General features: G+C 51.0%; 1 protein-coding gene across 1 annotated transcript in view; it reads right to left on the reverse strand.

Annotated features, from left to right (window-relative positions):
- Positions 1-14,152, reverse strand: part of KLHL25 (kelch like family member 25) — a 35,744-nt gene extending 21,592 nt beyond the window's left edge. The window contains exon 1 of the mRNA XM_064366105.1: positions 14,134-14,152. The gene's annotated coding sequence lies outside the window, so the exon portion shown is untranslated. The remainder of the gene's footprint in view (positions 1-14,133) is intronic.
- Positions 14,153-15,097: the final 945 nt, after the last annotated feature.

Consider the following 15,097-nt stretch of genomic DNA (forward strand, 5'->3'; position numbering starts at 1 on the left):
GCCTCCCGCTGCCACAGCAAACCTATGCCTGTCTTCCTGGGCCTCAGAAAAGGAGACAGCGCACAGAGATGCACCTCCCTGTCAGGCTGAGCACCGCGCACTAGGCGGAGGACCAGAGCATACACAGCAGGCTTCCCCCACCATCCCCCGCATCTGCCTTCCTCCTGGCTTGAGAACAGCAACATCACTCTGGGACATCCCCACATGCCGGCACTCCCACCTCTGCATGGTGAGACCTGTGCCCGGTATTCATTCTCAGTGCCTCAGTTTCCTCATTTGTGAAACAGACATGAAAAGAATTACACTAACCCCAAAGAACTGCTGAGGGACTAAGGAGGGAAGATGATGTGCAGAGCCGGGCACAGGGTCCAACAATTAGCTCCCTGTTTTCAGGGACTTTCGGCAGTACAGCTGTTCTCAAACTGTTTGGTCTCAGGATCTTTTCACAACTGAAAAATGAGAACCCTAAGGGGCTTCTGTTTATGTGGTTTTGCCTATTAGTATTTGCCACAGTTGAAATTAAAACTAAGCAAAAATTTATATGTTAATTTAAATAATAAACCCATCATATGTTAACACAAATAACAAGTGTTTTTCTGTCACCCAGGCTGAAGTGCAATGGCATGATCTCAGCTCACTGCAACCTCCACCTCCCAGATTCAAGCAATTCTCCCGCCTCAGCCTCCCAGGTGGCTGTGATTGCAGGCATGCGCCACCACACCTGGCTAATTTTATTTTATTTTTGTATTTTTAGTAGAGATAGGGTTTCACCATGTTGGCCAAGCTGGTTTCAAACTCCTGATCTCAAATGATCCACCTGCCTTGGTCTTCCAAAGTGTGGGATTATAGGCATGAGCCACTGCACCCGGCAGTAACAGATGTTTTTCAGAAATGAATGTCCCAAGAAAGGATAAATACTTCAGGTGATAGGTATCTCAGTTACCTGATTCAATCATTACACTCTGTATACAGGTATTAAAATATCACAGGTGCCAAAATATGTGCAATTGTCATATGTCAATTTTTTTTATTTTTATTTTTACCCAAAAATCAATTTTAAAATGTTTGAGGATAGTGGCTGGATTCTCATATCCACTTTTGCATTAAATCTGTTGAAATGCACTGTTTTGACTATTCAGTACAAAAGAAAATCCAACCTTATACAGCAAGCTGGAAAAGGGAGATTTTATTTTCAGATAATTGTGGATACTCTTCTTTGATGCTACACTAAGACCTGACGAGTATAGTGCCTTAAAGGTTAGCTGCAATGTGAAATCTGAGCCCGTATCAATGAACTTTTGTACTCAGTGGCATTCCCATCTGACAGCCTGTCCGGCACTCTGAATGGATTGTTTACCCATGCGTGATTTTGTAACATCAGGCATTGGCCATTTGGAAAGCAACAGTTCACTGAGTTATGCACTCTGGAGAGAATGAGTGAAAAAGGGAAATAATGTGTTAGCATTACCATGAAAATAGTTTTGACCTTGTGGATCCCCCACCAAGAGAATCTCAGGGATGCCCAGACCACACCTTGAGAACATTGGGGTAGCAGATTTTTCTTTTTGAGATGGAGTTTCACTCTTTTTGCCCAGGCTGGAGTGCAATGGCCCAATCTGTGCTCACTGTACCCTGTGCCTCCCAGGTTCAAGCGATTCTCCTGCCTCGGCCTCCCAAGTAGCTGGGATAACAGGCGCACACCACCACGCCTGGCTAACTTTTGTATTATTAGTAGAGATGGGGTTTTGCCATGTTGGCCAAGCTGGTTTTGAACTCCTGACCTCCAGTAATCCACCCGCTTTAGCCAGCAGGTTTTTATCCTCCACACTAACCACATTTTTTTTAAAGAATTCAGAAAAAGAAACTTCTGTAGGAAGCATGGAGGTCTATGCGGGGGGTCTCCATCCCGTCTGTACTACGATGCAGTCGCTAGAGCCTGCTGCCACCGTAGGCAGCTGGACTCTAACGACCTGGCCCTGCGGGCTCCTCCCTTTATTATCAAAAGCCTTCCTCGCCCACAGGACCACCTCATCCTTCTCCAAAATAATAGACCTCGGGGGTCTGCAGAGGGCAGGCCCTCCAGCAGCAAAGTACAGGGGCCATGAGTAGACTGCTACACTTGGGCTTTGCAGTTGATAATTCTTCGTCTCCTGAAATTACATGTGTATGTATATTTATAGCAAAAACATGGGTGCCCATAAATAGCCAGTCCTTCATGTACACATTTTTAGCATGTTATTTAGCCACCAAGTTCCACTGCATCCTCCTTCCTGGGACCTGGAATTGGGGTTTTCCTTCCCAGTCCTGCTCTCACCACTGCAGGCCAGGTTATGACCGGGCTCCTGAACCATCTCTTCCCACACCTACCAACCCAGTGCCAAATCCTGAGCTCTGTTGCTCAGAAGCCTTCAAGGCTTTCACACCCAAGCCTTGTTCAATCATTTCCTTTTCCAGCTTTGTCCCCGCCCCACCCCCTCAGCTTTAGCTCTTCCCCTCCCTTCCCCTTATTCTCCCTGCTCAGCCCCACACCCTCCCCTCCATAGTCTCTCCTTTCACAGCTGCACCCCACGTCTGGATTTTACATTTGTCAGCCTTGTACATGGTACATGCTCAGAAAAGGAATGCAGTAAATACAATGAAATCCGAACACCTACAGGGTGGTGGCCACGCTATGCACAGGGCATAGGGCATGCAGTAACTAATAGAATTGTGTCTTGTCTCCTAGAATGAATGTTCTTCTGCCCCCTGTCTATGCTGCAGCACTGTAGCCTTTCTTCTGCTGGACAACACTGGTCACTACTCAGGTCACGCATACTGTGCCCTTCTCTCTAGTGGCAGCTCAAGGACAGTGTTCTGTGTCATCTCTGCTGCCTAGAATCGATTAGATGCTTAATAAATACTGCTCAATGAAACAGGGATTAGCCACAATACCCAAAGGAGAAAGAATCAAAATGATCCAGAGATCTGTTGGACATATGTGAGAGTTCCCTGGTGCCTGCCTGGAGCTGCCATATTATTTGCAATATAATCAACGTGTATCCTGTTTAAACATTTTATTATTTATTTCTTTTGAGACATAGTCTCGCTCTATCACCCAGGCTGGAGTGCAATGGTGTGACCTTGGCTCACTGCAACCTCCGCCTCCTGGGTTCAAGCAATTCTCCTGCCTCAGCCTCCCAAGTGGCTGGGATTATAGGCACCTGCCACTATGGCCAGCTATTTGTATTTGTTTTTTTTTGTTTGTTTGTTTGTTTTTTAAGTACAGATGAGGTTTTGCCATGTTCGTCAGCCTGGTCTCAAACTCCTAACCTCAGGTGATCTACCTGCCTTGTCCTCCTAAAGTGCTAGGATTACAGGCGTGAGCCACGGTGCCTGGCCAGGTGCAGTGGTTCAAGCCTGTAATCCCAGCACTTTGGGAGGCTGAGCTGGGCGGATCACCTGAGGTCAGGAGTTCGAGACCAGCTTGACCAACATGGCGAAACCCCCTCTCTACTAAAAATAGAAAATTTAGCTGGGTGTGGTGGCGTGCGCCTGTAATCCCAGCTATTCAGGAGACTGAGACAGGAGAATTGCTTGAACCTGGGAGGCGCAGGTTGCAGTGAGCCAAGATTGCACCACTGCACTCCAGCCTGAGGGACAGAACGAGACTCCACCTCAAAAAAAATTTTTTTTTAAATGCCAGATGGGAAAGAGCAAACCTTGACTCGTTTCTGGATGGTGTTCCACAAATCAGACACAGCAAAGTGGAAATACCAACCTTCAGCAGCCTAACAAGGAGGTGAGATGCTGTAAGTCCCTGGTTTCAAATCCCAGCACTGCCGTTGTTACCTGCCAACCTGGTCCAAGGGGCTGGGCGCTGTGGCTCACACTTGTAATCCCAGCACTCGGGGGGGCCAAGGCAGGCAGATCACGAGGTCAGGAGATCGAGACCATCCTGGCCAACATGGTGAAAACCCCATCTCTACTAAAAATACAAAACTTAGCTAGGCGTGATGGTGTGTGTCTACAATCCCAGCTACTCGGGAGGCTGAGGCAGGAGAATCACTTGAACCAGGGAGTTGTTGGAGGTTGCAGTGAGCCAATATTGAGCCACTGCACTCCAGCCTGGCAACAGAGTGAAACTTTGTCTCAAAAAAATAAAAATAAAAAAACAAAACTGGTCCAAGATACTTAAATTCTCTAAGCCTCAGTTTTCTCATCTGAAAAATGGGGGTGAAAATAACTGTTCCTACCGCAAGGTACCATCCTCAGAATTAAGAGAGAATATGTGTAAAGAGTGTAGCACTCTTCTGTGGGACACACAAATGTTGCTCGATTCATGACAGCTGCTGTTATTAATATTACTGTTGTTGATGTCCATGGATGTGGACTTGATTCCTGTGATCATGTTACCCTACATGACAGAGACTTTCAGATCTAACTAATATTTGCTACATGTGTAATTAACAGTGTTACTAATCAATCAGCTGACCTTAAAAAAGGGAGATTATCTGGGTGAGTCTGATCTAGTCAATAGGCCCTTCATGTTATTATTATTATTTTTGAGACAGTCTTGCTCTGTCACCCAGGCTGGAGTGCAGTGGCACAATCTCGGCTCACTGCAACCTCCGCCTCCTGGGTTCAAGTGATTCTCCTGCCTCAGCCTCCCAAGTAGCTGGGACTACAGGTGCACGTCACCACGCCCGGCTAATTTTTGTATTTTTAGTAGAGACAGCGTTTCCTCATATTGGCCAGGCTGGTCTCGAACTCCTGACCTTGTGATTTGCCCACCTTGGCTTCCCAAAGTGCTGGGATTACAGGCGTGAGACACCATGCCCAGCCAAATAAGCCCTTTAAAAGCAGAGTTTAAAAGCACAGCATAGGTTCTCAATTTCATTTAACAAAGTTTCAACTTTCTGGGTAGTCAGAACTACATGGCTTACAGCTTCGGAGCTGCCCCAGCAGCCAGGTACAATTATCTGGGCAAAACCCAGCAAAGTCCATTTTTTTTCACCTAAACTCCGGGTGATGGAAGTGATTAGAAAGCCACCCAGCAACCAGGGTAGGTGTGTGTCCATAGACAAACGCGTCTTACTTTGTACAACATGGGACCATGTGTGGTAGCCACTGCCTCAGCCCGCAGCAGCCTCCCAGGGCTCAGCTAACCAGCCAAACCCTGACATTCTGTTTGTAATTGTACCTCCCAGTAAAAAGTCCTGGTTGGAGTGGTAAAAATAGCAACTGCAACTTCCTGCAATACAGATATACCAGTTGATGCCTGAAAGGAAACCTGGTGATTCGACCTCACTCCAACTCAGCAAAATAAATGCCTTCAAGCTGTGCTCAGAATGGCAGTGGGACAGGAGCCCAGCAAAGGCAGCCCACCCACCACCCTGCCCCAAGAGGACCCACGCAAAAACGACTCTGGAGTGAGATGCTTCCCTTACTTTCTTAATAAAACACCCAACTCTCAGAATCAGGAGGTGTCTAATAAATGCAAAAACTGCTTTCAGCGAGGACCCCCCCACCCCGCTTTCCCTCCTACTGCTCACTAGCTGCAGAGGTATAAAGGCAGGAGGCCTCCCTACCGAAGACCTTTGAGGGACCCATTGTCCCCTTGGTTACCTTCCCCTACCCACATCTGTCCCTGAGGCTGTTCCAAGTAGGTCAGGCTGGCTGGGATCACAGGAGCCTCCTCTGGAGCTTGATTCTGAGTCATCTCCAGGGCAGCAGGGGAATCATGGCCCAACCTGGATGTTGCTTCCTGAAGGGTGAGGAGAGCCTGGCCAAAACGTCCCCAGGTACCTCCCCAGCAGTAATGAATTCCTCTGGGGCCCAGGCCATGGTAGCAGCCCCCGGCTCCTCTATCATGGGGCCTGATGCCTCCTGGGACCACACAGGCCAGTTTACCCCAGACCCAGAGTTTGCCTTCCCTTCTCTGTCCATCTCCACAGCTTTCCCCTCCTTTCGTCTCCAAATCAAATACAAGGGCCTTCTGGTAAATCTTTTGCTTGTTTTAAAGTCTCCTGTTCCAGGTAAACAAATAAGGACAGCCATGGACGTTCACAAAGTTCTTGTTGCCCCAGCCCTTGGGCTCTACCAACAAGTAGACAGGGTTTGGTCTGTGGTGGCCACTGTCCCTTTCTGGACCTTTTTCTGGACCAGCTAGGGAACTATCTGGCTCATTTCTTTATTCCTGCAGACAGGTGATAGATTACCAACTGGGCCAGCCCTCTGTGAAGAGCTCTCGAGCCCAGCCAGACGGTTCTCTCAGCCAGGTAAGCTCCCGTGCATCACTGGGACACTAGGCAGACACCACTCACTTAAAGCCAGCTCCGCTGCACATGGGCAAAGTCACCCTAGCTCCTCCCCTGCATACACTGGCTGTTTAGAAACACCTGAATTCACTCCAATGTTCTAGATATTTCCATTTCCCTAGTAAAAACCATGCATCTTCATGTTTGCAGAGCTTTTCAGCATAAAATGAACTTTCAGGAATGTTTCCCCATGCACAATGTACGGCAGCCTAGTGGGGGGCAGGGGCGGGCAGGGATTAAAGGGCCTCATTTCACAGATGAGTCCCCAGCTGAGGTCAGGAGACCAATAAGCAGCAGAAGCAGTACTCACTACACTTTGAGCTTTTGGAAAAACAAAAGTGGACTAGAATCAAAGGACAAAGCCTGAATAAACTTTTTTTTTAATGGAACAATGAGATTCCACTCTCCATCACATTAGCTAAAACTAAAAATGCAAATATCAAAAATTTGGGGGCCAGGCATGGTGGCTAACGCCTGTAATCCCAGCACTTTGGAAGACCAAGGTGGGTGGATCACCTAAGGTCGGGAGTTGAAGACCAGCCTGACCAACATGGAGAAACCCCGTCTCTACTAAAAATACAAAATTAGCTGGGTGTGGTGGTGCATGCCTGTAATCGCGGCTACTTGGGAGGGAGGCTGAGGCATGAGAATCACTTGAACTCAGGAGGCGGAGACTGCAGTGAGCCGAGATCATGCCATTGCACTCCAGCCTGGCAACAAGAGCGAAACTCTGTCTCAAAAAAAAAAAAAAAAAAAAAATTGCTAGTGAGTCTGTAGAGAAAAATGGGCACTCAGACACTATTATTAGTGGGAGAGTAAACTGGGTAAGTCTTTGCAGAAGGCATTTGGCTTTGACAATGAAAATTTAAAATAATCACACTTGCTCATAAACATGCATGATCAAAGATGATACAAGATTTCATTGATCATATAGGGAAAATGAGGCATAATCCAAAGTCTCTCCTTAGGACACAATGAGAGGAAATGATGGTTTGGCTGCAGTATGGAGTATGATGGCACTGTGAAAAAGGAAAGAGCTCCACCACACACTAAGCGGTAAAAGTTGTAGAGTATGATTCAAATTATGTAAATGCAAAATCTGTATGTACAATGGAGAACTAGAAGGGTAAGCACCCATCTGCGGACAGATATAAAGGAGGGGATAAACCCTCAAACTGTGCTCCATCTTTTCCTGTATTTTCCATGTATAAAGGAAATCCTAGCCGGGCATGGTGGTGTGCACCTGTAATCCCAGCTACTTGGGAGGCTGAGGCAGGAGAAATGCTTGAACTCAGGAGGCGGAGGTTGCAGTGAGCTGAGATCGTGCCACTGCACCACAACCTGGGCAACAAAAGCAAAACTCCATCTCAAAAAAAAAAAAAGGAAATCTATTGATATATGATTTAAATCAGAGAAAAACAATAAAACAAAAGAGGATGATGTTATCCTTAGTCTCCCCCTGCACCAGAGGGCTACGGAATGTCAGGCTGCAGCTCCTCTCTGCGCCTCATCGCCTCTCCTTCCACAGCCCGTGCTGGCCCAGCCTTCGCGAGAGCTGTGCTCTCCACCTGGCATGCCTTTCTCGAATCCTCCCATGATTGGCTCAAATGTCACCACCCCAGCGAGGCCTTCCTTGACCCCTCTTCTGAGTGCATCCTCCCATGGCCAGCTTCCTACACCTCCCTGTCCACTTCCTCCGCAGATGCATATTTCGTCAGTCTGTCGTCTGCCTCTCCCAGCTGAATGTGGGATCAGGAGGGGGTGGACCGTGCCTTGTTCTCCACTGAATCCCAGAGCCTGGCAGAGAACAGATGGGGAAAAACAATTCCCTGGACACATTTGAAATGAGGAAACCAACAGTCTACCTCCTTACCTCATCGATGAGGAAACTGAGGCAGACTTTCAACATGCCCACTGTCCAGACTCTAGCGCTGTGCCATACCCGCCTGCTTCCCACATCAGACACTCAGTTCCCAAGTAGGAACTCTTTGAACCTGACTTTCCTTCCTCAGCTTCTAGTCCAGGGCGAGCCATTCACAAAACTAAATAAATGTTTGTTGCATGAATAAAGATGGATACCTTTCTCCCTCAGATTTCCAAGCCAGTGAACAAGAGAGGCATTCACAAGTTAAGGGACTTGCTGCCAAGGTCTCACGAGCCCAGCTAGGATGCAGGACATGAACTCTGCACAATGGATGGAATCGCCATGGCTTTCTAGAAAAGGAGCTCCTCCATTTCTTGGCTCTCAACTTCTCTCAGACAAACTGGCCTGGCCAACAGCTAACCTGGCTGGCAGCTTGTCCTGGGGTTTGAATGAGCAAAGCTTCTCCTTATCTTAACTAGGAAATTAATTCTGCTCAGCCTAGATGGATCTGTGGGCAGCCTCTTCTTGGGATCCCAATGGAGCAGGCAAAAAATATAAGCAAGGCTTTTCTGTCTCCATCCTACCCCTGCAACCTACTCCTGACCACACAGCTGATGGTGGAAGTCTCCTCCTAGCAGAGGTGGGTGGGGAGTGACACCTAAGGTGAATGTGGCCCTTGGGCTGGTGGCAGCAGGCGCAGCGCTCCCACTCCCATGGCCTGCTCAGCCCTGCTTCCCCGTGGGAGGAGCCATCCAACTGGTCTTGCAGGCTGGTGCTCAGCCACCTCCTCCTGCCCCGCTGGGCGCCCCCAAGATCCCTTTCTTATTTTGAGACACAGTCTTACACTCTGTTGCCCAGGCTGCAGTGCTGTGGCGTGACCTCAGCTTACTGCAACCTCTGCCTCCAGGATTCAAGTGATTCTCCTGCCTCAGCCTCCCAAGTAGCTGCGATTACAGGCGCCCATCACCATGCCCGGCTAATTTGCTCAAGATCCCCCTTGTTCCTCAGAGCTCGTTGTCCAACTCTGCCAAGAGGTGGCCTTGGCTCTGTGCCCAGGGACATCCCACCAGTGAGGTCTCATCCTAGCCATTCCAGATGCTCCCATGACTGCTGCCCAGCTCCCTGCCCAGGACCAGCCACAGCGGTGGCCTTGGGAAATGAGTAACCCACACACCACCTTCCTTTGAGCTCACACCTGCTCCCCTAAGCCCGGCCTGGTGCTTTCCTGATTTGGTCTTCTATCTCCACCAGGTCCTTCACAGGAGGCCTCAAACTCTGAGGCAGTGGGCAGGCGGAGGAACTGCAGGAGGCTCAAGGAGAACAGCCCCATCCCTTTGGAGTTCCTGGGAAAAGCTGACTTAGTCTCCACTCACCGAGAAAGAAAAGGAAACTAGCAGCTTGCCTACGTCACCCCTCTCATTGTAGAGGTGGAAAAACTAGAGCCCAGAGCAAGTAACCAATTCCCACAGCACATACGAGGCAGAGCTGGAACCAGAACTCCATTCCTGACTTCTAAGTCGGCCCCTCTGCACTCTACTGGCTGCTCAAGCTCTTCTGCCCAGAAGGACTAAGCAAGTCACTCAAGCCTTATCAAACTGCTGAATGCCAGCACCTGCAAGAACTTTTGAAATGTTATAGCAAAACATTTAACAGAAGTGTTACACCGGAGAGCAAAGTGAGGCTCACAGAGGTGAGGGAACCCGCATGGAGTCACACAGCCAAGCAGGGCCAAGCAGGACTTTCCTACTCCCACTCAAGTGCTCTTTCTGCCAACAGGTTCTGAGGGTTCTAGCTACGGGATGGTGAACAAATCAAGTTGGCCTCGGGCCTTGGTTACACTGGAACAAGAAGTGGCCCAGGTGAGCCTCATACAGACTCTGTATCCAACTCAGGGCGCAGGAGACCACTGTGGGAGTAAAGTATGGCTGGGGAGGTTTTTATGCATTTGCAGAAAATATGGTGCATTTGGATTTCTGAGCCCACAGAGCTGCCATTTAAAAAAAAAAAAAAAAAAAAGGCCCGGCACAGTGGCTCACGCCTGTAATCCCAGCACTTTGGGAGGCCGAGGCGGGTGGATCACAAGGTCAAGAGATAGAGACCATCCTGGCCAACATGGTGAAACCCCGTCTCTACTAAAAATACAAAAATTAGCCAGGTGTGGTGGCGTGTGCCTATAATCCCAGCTACTCAAGAGGCTGAGGCAGGAGAATCGCTTGAACCTGGAAGGTGGAGGCTGCGGTGAGCAGACTCATGCCACTGCGCTCCAGCCTGGCGACAGAGCAAGACTCTGTCTCAAAAAAAAAAAAAAAAAAAACAGGCCTGATGCAGTGGCTCACGCCTGTAATCCAAGCACTTTGAGAAGCCAAGACAGGTGGATCACTGGAGGTCAGGAGTTCCAGACCAGCCTGGCCAATATGCCAAAACCCTGTCTGTACAAAAATACAAAAATTAGCTAGGCATGGTGGTATATGCCTGTAATCCCAGCTACTAGGGAGGCTGAGGCGGGAGAATCACTTGAACCCAGGAGGCGGAGGCTGCAGTGAGCTGAGATCGTGCCACTGTAATCCCAGCTGCTTGGAAGGCTGAAGCAGGAGAATTACTTGAACCTGGGAGGCGGAGGTTGCAGTGAGCAGAGATCACGACATTGCACTGCAGCCTCAGCAACAGAGCAAGACTCTGTCCCCAAAGAAAAAAACCAAAAACCAGGTCAATAAGTGCCACACACCTACTGTTTATCATCCAACAGGGTGCTAGGACATGGCTTGGAAGGAAAGGCTTAGCAGTAAGAAAGTGTGGCAAGAGAGGGAGGGTGCAGGGGTAGGGGGAGGTGACTGAGGACTCGGGAAGGCTGCAAGTCAGCTGCAGAGCAACAAGCCCCCAACCTCAATTCTGCACCCAGAAGACCAAAAAAAAGGGGAAAAGGGAGCATGGCATGACTGACACCCATCCGGTGATAGGCCCCATTCTAGGGGATTCTGCATAGTATGGTGGTTAAATCTTCACCATATCCCTGAAAAAAGCTAACACGGCTCAATGAGGTGAAGGAACTTGATCACAGACCCACAGCATTTGAACTCCAGTCTGGTGCCAGAGCCCATGCTCTTTCCACTGCCCTTGGGTTAAAAGGACTTAATAGGGAGCCCTTCCTATCCCTGAACCCCTTCTCTTCCCCACCTAATCCCACTGTACCCCCTCCCCAGCTCCTAACAGCCCCAGAAGGACCTGGAGGCAGTCTCACAAGATGACGCCTTGAGGATGACAGGTATTCAGCCTTTGACACGGTTTAGGTTGGTATGGCAATGAGGCAATCCAGGAAAGGGGCTGGAACCTGCTGTAGGGGCTGGGCTGACTTCCATCACCTGGGGATAGATACTGATTGATAACTCCTGCTGGGATGATGTTACTGAAAGCTGTGGATGCTTAAGTTCTCCCTCCTCCCTCCTCCCCTACACCTCCCCCCTCTACCCCCAGCTTGTTTCAACTAAGTGTTTCCTGGTGGGGAAAATGCCTTTCAACAGCCTTGGCTGGTTGAGGCAATTAAATTATGAAATTTACTACATTAGATGAAAACCAGCATCTCAATCAGCCAATTCATTTGTGTCTGGCCACTCTGTTTTCTTGTGCCAGCTCTGCCCACAATGGCCAGGCTATGCCTACACTGCTTGCTGGTACAGACTGACTACGGGCTCAGACAATGGGCTGGTCTTTGGGACCAGGAGGGTAGGTTCTCCCAGGACCCCCCGAGAAGACATGATGCATCCACAAGCCATCAAGTTTCCTGCAAACGCCCTGGACTGCTGACTCTGCGGCCAGCACTATAGGCAGAGTGAACCCTCCACCACTTCCCACTTGCATTTTCCAAGACTTCAACCTGTGCCTATCTTGAGGTTGCCAATTGAGGTCATCAATGCCTCTAGGAGAAGTATGGGTGAGCAACAGGAGAAAGGTGGCCGCCCTTTGCCTGGAATCTGGGCTGTGGCACGCCTTTCGCTTCTTAGTCAAAGCATCCTCTCTCCAGGAAGCCTTGCCCACCTGTGTCTTCTCCTCCGCTCCTCTTGCTACCTCTATCAGTATGATATGCCAGGGCCCCTAATCCATGTGCCAGCACCCCCTCATCAAGGTGCTCACTAAAGGTAGAGTCTCCAGCACCTAACCCAGGGCCTGGCACACAGCAGGTGCCCAATCAAGTCTGTTCAAACAATTAATGAATAAATGAATCAGTAACGAACCACCCACTAAATAACACTCTCACTCATCCTACCCTTCCCCGCTGCCCCTACCCAAGTGATAGATGGGAAGAAGCAAGCTTTCACTGGGTAATTGTTCTTTTCTTCCTGCTCTCTTCTGCCCACACGGGGTACCCACAGATTTAAAACGCTATTAAGGGGCATCCGGCTGCAGAACCTGCCTTCGATGTGGAGCACACATACAACCTGACCACAGCTCTTCTTTCCATACCACACACATAAATCCAACTGCAGCCAGAGACCCAGGATGAAGGTGTCTTCCATTTCTACCTCGCTTTTATCAACCTCCCTGGAGTCACTGCCTGACAAATGACTCAAAACTGAAATAGTTGCCGGGCCGCAAAAAGACTGACTCCATCAACCTTCACAGGCACAGCTTGTGGACCCAAGGGCCCCCGGTCTTAGGACACCAAGTGGACCCTGAGGTGGGGTCACTTTATGCCCTACTCTTCCCCAGACACCAATGCAAGCCTTCACCAACACCCCAGGAAAGCTCACAGCTCAGATCGGCACACTGAGCATCAATTCTCCCTATGAATGGGGAGACTGGGGCCCAGGGTCCAAAGGGCTTGGCCCCATCACAGTCACTGGAATCTGCTCCAGAATACAGACCGTGGGATCCTGCCTCCTCTTCTTGTGCCACTGCTAACTTCCTTCCCTCCCTCCCTCTATTGCACCGACAGAGTGAAAGCAAATGGTCCAGACACCTGGCATTCTCTGCCCTGATTACCGGGGAGTCAAAGCCCAGCCTGCCTTCCCCAAGGTCAAAACCACCAGGATCCAGCAGGAACCAAGAGCGTCCTGATTAAACCTGCAGGGGCCTGAGTCCGCCCCCTCTCCCACAGTCCGTTGGGTCAGGCCTCTGGAGAGGTTTTTCTTTGTTCAAAGACAATGGGAATGGACTTTGGGAGCTTTAGAGCAGGAACACAAAAAAAGTATCTGGTGTCTCCGGGGCACCATCCGCAAAAGAAAAGCTGCTAAGGCAACTATGAAGGAGTCAGGGTGGAGTGGGGGGAGTGGGGGCGTAACATCGCGCGGTGGTGTCTCGGAGCCAGGGCGAGAGTGGGAAGAAGAGCCAGGCTGGAGGGCTTGCTCTGGACCTGCCAGGCTGGCCTCCACCCAGGTGGACAGGTGGGTGTGCCTTCGGGACTGCGACCTTTCTCTGCCGCTAGACAGTTCTGCAAACCGAAACGAGGCACCCCGGCAGGCGGAACGTGAACGGCCCGGGGCTCCGGGGCCAGGCCCGCGCAGACCCTTCCCCTGGTAACCCCGGGCCCGCGCTCTGCGCAGGGCAGGCAGCCATCGGCCTGGGCGTCCGGGGCGCGGGGCTTCGCAGTCCGCGTTCTCAAAGACAGGCGCGTCTCCTTCCAGAATCAATAGTAATCTTTTAAAAAGAGAGTCTGCGGACTCAATGAATCAAGCACTCCCCGGGGAAAGAGCAGCGGCTCCCGCGCGCAACACCCATTTGCCAAACAATTCATTCCCCCGCGCAGCGCTCTCGGCGAACTCCCTGGCGGGGTCGCGGGGTGCCGGCCGGCCGCCGCCCCCACGCCTGTCCCAGGGCCCCCGCCCCAGCCGCGCGCGCTCCTCCCGGGACACGCAGCCCCGCGGGGGCTCCAAGCGCTCGGTCCTGGCCCGGCCCGGGGCGGCGAGTCCTCAGCGCAGGGAGCGGGGGCGCGGGTGCAGCGGCCAAAGCGCGGCGTCCCCGCCCGGCCCGGGTACTCACCGCCGCAGGCGCTCCCAGCCGCCGCCGCCGCCGCCTCAGAGACCACCCCCGGCCGCCCGCGCGAGCTCCGCAGGCCCCGCCGCCGCTCGCGTCGACCAGCTCGCCACAACCCAAACGCTCCCGCAGCGGTACCGCCAAGGCGCCGCCAACAAACTAGTTTCTCCGGCCTTCCCGCCCCGCCTCCCGGCCTGAAGCGCAACAGCCAATGAGGCAGCGTCTCTGTGACAGATGGGCGGCTGAACCCGTCAGTGCAGCCGCAGAGGACAAAGGGGTGGGCGCCCAGGCCGCGCCGGCACCGCGGGGGAAGGAGGCCGGGGGCGGGGTGGGGAGAGGAAAAGGACTTCGACCAGATTCTTAAAGAGACAGGCGCCTGCCCGCCCCCGCGGCCCAAGTTCGGGAACGAAGCGCGACGGCGTCCTAGAGCTTTCCGGAGGGAGCGTTGTAGACGGCATATGCCTCTTACTTTTGTATTCGGGTCACAAGTGCTTAGGTCTCTTTAGACCCCGCGGAGCCACACTTGTAGTTGCCCGACTGTTAATCAAACCCTTTCTTTCACTCTGGGCTTGTTGAATGTTTGGGACTTTCTGCAGTCCCCAAACCCCACCTGTACTTGAAATCTGTATTTTTCGGGGTATTTCAGACCTCCTCTCTGTGTCATTTCTCACTAAACTCCTTTTGTAAGCCAGCCTTTAAATGTTCATTCATTCATCCATCCATCCGATAATTTCTTCCAGAAACGTTTCCTGGACGCCCAGACCAGGAGCTCGTCTGGGAGGGGGAGAACGGTGTGTGATTCCTCCTTTTCCCTCCTGACTGCTACTTCAACCTGCTGTACGTGTCCAATCTCGTCTGTAAAGTGGCAGAAAAAAAACTCCTCATCGGATTATTTGGGAGATCAAAGGAGACAAACTCCCAGACAAAATGAGAACTCAATAAATGCCCTTTCTTTTCTCCCTCCTGATGA

The sequence above is a fragment of the Aotus nancymaae genome, unplaced genomic scaffold (assembly GCF_030222135.1).
Source record: "Aotus nancymaae isolate 86718 unplaced genomic scaffold, 86718_ANA_hifiasm-v0.15.2.pri h1tg000064l_0, whole genome shotgun sequence".
Taxonomy (NCBI): Eukaryota; Metazoa; Chordata; class Mammalia; order Primates; family Aotidae; genus Aotus; species Aotus nancymaae.